This window comes from Alligator sinensis, unplaced genomic scaffold (assembly GCF_000455745.1).
Source record: "Alligator sinensis unplaced genomic scaffold, ASM45574v1 scaffold4_1, whole genome shotgun sequence".
Lineage (NCBI taxonomy): Eukaryota > Metazoa > Chordata > Crocodylia > Alligatoridae > Alligator > Alligator sinensis.
The window spans coordinates 2,945,296-2,951,335 of record NW_005841887.1 but is presented as its reverse complement, the minus strand read 5'-3'; positions in this window follow the sequence as shown (position 1 = coordinate 2,951,335).

The following is a 6,040-nucleotide window of genomic DNA, read 5'->3' as shown; positions in this document are numbered from 1 at the left end:
GCCATACATTGTACAAGGGGCCTTAACTCAGGCCTATAGATTTTATTATGGTGGCAAGCTGCCTACAAGTGAGGTGCTGCTATGCTGAACATTATATCCCCTAAGTCTTTCTGTGAATTTAGCCCTACATTACTAGTCAGTGGCAGAATCTGGCTCATTGACTATAGGATCATAGTACTAATTGCATGTACTGAATCATCCGGTGCATACCCGTGAAGCGCAGATCTAACCCCCCAGTGATGATGCATTGTGTTGTTGAACCAGTACTTTGGTGGCCTTTGAACAGTTTGGTGCACTGTTGCATCATTTAGTCCATCGCACTGCTTCAGAGAAGGACTAAATTATTCCTGAAAAATTCTGCAGCAGAAGGGTGTCAGATCTATCTGTTGACATCTCTGCCACCCCCTTGGCTACTTGTTTGATTCTTTAACTGCTCTTAATAACAATTTAGCTAACAGTACACCTAATTTTCCTGGCTGCAACTTTAATCCTGTTCCTTCTTGTTTTGTCTTTGTTGACTTGTAGGAATAATTGATCCCTGTCAGATAAAATTATTCTAGCACTGTATAAGATACTAGGTAGACTGCATTTGGAATATTGTTCGTAGTTCAGTCACCTTATGATAAAAATGATATAATGCAAATAAAGAAGTGGCGGCAGCCCAACTGCTACAGAAACTTAATTATTCAGAAAGGGTTAGAAATGCTACTGTGTAGCTGCAGTCTTTAGAAAACAGGAGATTAAAGAGACATCTTAGTGAGGGATGCAGAACTCTGAAGGGAATACAAAGGATTCAGATATACAAGGATATCTGAGCTCATGACAAATACCAGAACAATGGAGAAATTAACTGAAGATTTGGAAGGGATGAGCAGCAAAGCAATTTAATTTATTTGTGCATTTTTTATGCCTTCTGTAGTTAATATATGGAAAAAATTCCCACCAGGACAGCAACTGTTAGAAAGAGATTTTACTGTTAAGAGCAACTGTTAGAAACAGTTCGTATGAGCCACAGAGAAGTATGAGGACTTCTCGTAATAACATGGTTGCAATTATTAGCTCAAAAGAGGGTAAAGGGACCTAGATGGTCTTTGTGGCTTCCTTTTTAAAATTATTTGGCTACATTATGCTGGGGAATGGTACTGCTTACTGTAATTTGGGGCTGTATTTGAGTATCTGTACAATATGCGGGGAGAGGTTTCCATTCACATCCATTTCCTTTATATGCATGGCAGGAGGTGTGATTGTGGGATGGTGCATTACATCCCATTGCGCCTTATTGCTGGTGCCAGTTTTAGCTTTGTTTATGATTGACTTTATTTATGATTTACACACATGTAACTGCGATCAGGATTCGGTTTGTGAGTGTGTGAGCTCCACCTTGGGATGCCTTTATCCTCCCCCCTTTTTAAACAGCATGCAAAGCTGGTGCAATTCTAAGACCAGCTGAGGGCACGTCTACATTTCTTTAAATAAAGATACGTGTAATGATTCACACAGGATGCCATTGACTTCAACAGCTTTGGATCAGGCCCTAAATGACTCGCTTCCTTTGACCTGCAGGTTTTCCTCCTTTAAAACAAAATGATCTGCTTTTATCTGTGCTGAATTTCAATTAAATTCATTTTTTTCAGCACAAAGAAATTGGGACAAGCCAAAATGCTGCCCTTAGGAAATCTACATCATCATAATAATGTTCCCTTACTTCCTATTCCAGCTCTGGGATGTGTGCCCAGCAGATTTGTTTTAGATGTGTGGATAGGAGGAGAATTTATTGTCCAGAGAAGAAAACCCTACGGATACACATTGATGCAGGAGCTCCCATTACACTGCCCTCTTTCATTCAGAAAATCAAAGGCTTGTAATAGCAATTTATGGAAAGGGAAATCACCTGATGGTTGGACTTTTCTCAAGCAAAATTATAGTATCATAGAATCGTAGAAGTGTGGGACTTGAAGGGACCTGAAGAGCACATCTAGTCCAACCTGCTCTACTGAGGCAGGATCAAGTATACCCACTAGCATACCTGAGAGCCGGGAGGGCACAACAGAAACAGCCATTGCAGCTGCCAGCTGGTTGTGCCAGAGCCATCAACCGCTCCGGGCACACGGGTACTCTGCCCCAATAGATGTTTGTCTAACCGAAGGACAGTCCACCACCTCCCTGGTCAATTCTTTCCAGTGTTTCCCTGACCTAACGGTCAGACAGATTTTCCTAATATATTATCTAAATCTTCTTTGCCCCACATTAAGCTGAGTTCTTCTTGTCCTTCACCCAGTTGCCATTGGAGAACAGTTGATGACAGTCACCTTTATAACAACCTTTTATGTATCAGAAAACTGTTGTCATGTCCCATCTTATTCTTCTCATTGCTAGAGAAAACAAACCCAACTCCTCGGGTCGCAGGTCATGTTTTCTAAACCCTTTACAGATTTTTGTTGCTGTCCTCTGGGTTCTCTCTAATTGTCTACATCTTTCTGAAGTGTTGTGACCAAACCGGGACACAGTATTCCAGCTGTAGCCTTGCCAGTGCCAAGTGGAGTGGAGTAATGGGCTCCTATATTTTACGCAGCGCACTCCTGTTAGCACATCTGAGAATGAGATTTGCGTTTTTTGCCAATGCATTGCATCACTGACTCTTACTCAGTTTATGATCCACTATAACCTGCAAATGCTTTTCTGTATCATCACTGCCTGCTTAGTTGCTCCTCATTTTGTACTTGTGCATCTGATTTCTCTTTGTTAGGTGCTTGTCTCTATTGAATTTTGTCAGACCATCTCTCCGATTTGCCAAGACCATTTCAAATTCTTGTCTTGTCCTCCAGCGCGCTTGAACTCCCACACCCTAGCTAGGTGTCATCCGCGGATTTTTTTTAAACGTACTTGCTATTCCATTTCCACATCATTAATGAAAACATTTAATAGACCTGGGCCCAGACAGTCCTGCAGGACCTCACTTGAGATGCCCTCTCAGTTTGAGAGGGAACCACTGGTAATTACTCCCGAGGAAGGTTTTGCAGTCAATGGTGTACCCACCTGCTGATTTCATCTAGATTGTACTTCTTTAGCTTACTTATGAAAATGTCACATGGGGCAGTGCTGAAAGCCTTACCACCATCAAGATATAACATAATTATTGCTTCCTTATTGCTCCATTAACGCATTAGGCCAGTTACCCTGACACGTTAGGAAATTAGATTGGTTTGACCTGATCTGTTCTTGACAAGCCCACGTTGGCTGTTTTTTTTTATCACTCTGTTATTTTCTAGATGCTTACACATTCAGTCGTTGGCTCCAGAATCTTTTTGGAGACTGGAGTTAGGCTGACTGGTCTATAATTCCCCCTTTTCTCAAAGGCAGGTACTAGGTTTGCCCTTTCTCCAGTCTGGAATGCATCTCACCTACTCTCCATGAGTTCTGCAGGAGAATTGTTCAGTGATTATTTTGGCCAGATCCATAAGGGGCAATTTCATCGGACCCTGCCCACTTGAACATGCCAACTTGAACGTATCTATCTTACGTAAATATTTTTAACCTGTTCTTTCCCTCTCATGGCCTGCACGCCTATTTCTTTGTTAAAATTAATTCCAGTAAATATCTGGTCACAGTTAATTTTGCTTGTGAAGACTGAAGCAAAAAAAGGTATTGAGTACTGCAGTGTTCTCTGCACCATCTGTTGTTTGCTCTCCTTTCTCACTTAGTAGAAGACCCAGACTCTCTTTTCTTCTCCTCTTGCTTCTTATCTATTAATAGAATTTTCCCTTCTTGCCTTTTAAACCTCTCGCTAATTGAAACTGTCTTTGCACCATATCTTTTCTAGTCTACCTGCATTTGGTAATCCCTTATAGTGTATTTTGTTGCCTACAACACACACATTTGTCCCCCCAAAAACCAACTGCTGGAAACTGGTGCCCATTATATGCAAGTAATACAGGAAGAATAGTTTCTGCTGGTTGGGGTAAAGTGAAAATAAAATCTGCATGGGATTTGCATTGAGCAGAACAGCGAGTAGGCTCTGTTCCCTAGCTAGCTACTTACTACGAGGAAAAATCCCTTTTTTCTTCATTTTGTCTTCAAAAACAAGGCGTGTGTTATTTTTGATGGCATGTTGCACGTAAGAAAATATGTTTTTGTTCTTCATCTTGTAACTTTCTTTCCACTTTTTATATCATTCCTTTTTGAGGTTCGAGTCCTTTAAGCTCCTGATACTGTCATGATAATTTCTTAATATCTTTCCTTCATATTGGGATAGTTTGCTGCGGTATGTTTAATATAGTTTCTTTCAGTAAATGCCAGCTCTCCTGCACGACTTTTGTTCCTCATATTCTCTTCCCAGAAGACCCTCCTACCAGTTCCATGTGTTTGCTGGAGTCTGCTTTTCTGAAGTCCATTATATTTATTCTGCTGCTCTCACAACTTTCATTTCTTAGACCCCTGAATGATCTTTTCACAATCTGTTTCACCCATATTACCTTCCATCTCTGGATTCTCGATCAATTCTTCGTAGTCAGAATTAATCTAAAACAGGCACTTCACTTGTAGCTTCCTGTACCTTCTGCAGCAAAAGGTTGCCTTTAACACACTGCCAGAACCGTCTGTGTCCTGCCGTAATGCTTCTCCACCAGATACCTGGGGAGTTAAAAGTCCCTCATTACCACCAGCTCCTGTCCTTTGGATGCTTCTGATAGTTGCTCAAAAAAGCCTTATCCATTTTCTCCTCCTAATTGTGATCAATATTAGATCACTATGACATCACCTCCACTTTTTTCTTTTATCTTCACCTAAGGACATTCAATGAATCTTCCGCTCACCTTTTCCCAAACTTCACAGCAAGTACAGACAGTCTTGTTATCCAAGGCAACACCTTCCTTTTTGCCTTCCTCAACAAGCTGTACTCTTCTGTACCAATACTCCAGTTGTGCTCTGTGCCCTAACAAATCTCTGCCATACCAGCTCTGGTTGCATACTAAGACTTCCAATCTTTCTCATTTATCTCCTGCACTCCTACCATGTCAAATATTTGGTTTTCCTGTGAGTCTCACTCCTTAGGGCTTTAGAGCAGTTTCCCATTTCCCCTTAAGCCTTCAGCACCCTTATTTGATTTTTGCTTACCTGCTGTCTTATACCACCAGCCCCCCTTCAAGCTCAGTGTAAAGCCCTTTTCACAAAGTTTGCGAGTTGGTATCCAAAGACGCTGTTCCTCTGCTGCAGTAGTTGGGCCCCATCCCTTCCTGCCACGACACCTTCGTGGAGCAGAACAGAACAGAACAGACTAGAAAGCAAGTCCTCTTATCTTTGCATCGTGCATTTCTTCACTGCACTCCCTCCATCCGATCAGCCGTGCTACACTAAAGATGTGAACAGCTACCTCCTAGTTACAAGGGAAAGTCCCTCGTGCAAAAGCAGCACATTGCAGCGGGGCAGCACATCTCCATTAATACCGGTGTAATTACAGTAATGTGAATCCCTTGTAATGTAAATAGAAATACACCATGTTTCAGAGCTTACAGGTAGCAACAGGATCCTTATCTCACTGGGATCCTTTGACCCTAGCTGACTTCCTGCCTTTTGGGCAGGGGCCTGGACCTGATGATCCTACAAAATCCCTTCCAGCCCTAATCCTTATGAAATCCATGAAACGATCCATGGCTTACCTGCCCTTCCCTTGTCCATAAATGTCTCTTTTCTTTTTTCCTCTCCTGACCACCTATTTTTCATAAACCAGGTCCCTTCCAGCCCTAATGTCTATGGCTAACCTACCCTTCCCTTGTCCATTAATGTCCCTTTATTCCCCCTCACCCTCCTGACTTCAAATTTGTTCATAAACCAGGCGCGAGGCTCCTGCTGGTCTCCTTCCCACCCTAAAGGGCTCCGCGGGTGCAGCAGGACGGGGCAGAGGGGCGGTAGAAAGCGGGGCTGGCAGGGACCGTGTGGTTTTGGGGGGTTTTTTTTGCACTTCTGTTTGGGGAAACAATTGCAAACTTCATGCCCCGCCCCCCGAGGTGCTGCGGCCGCACAGCACCCCGTGCGCGGAGCCGGG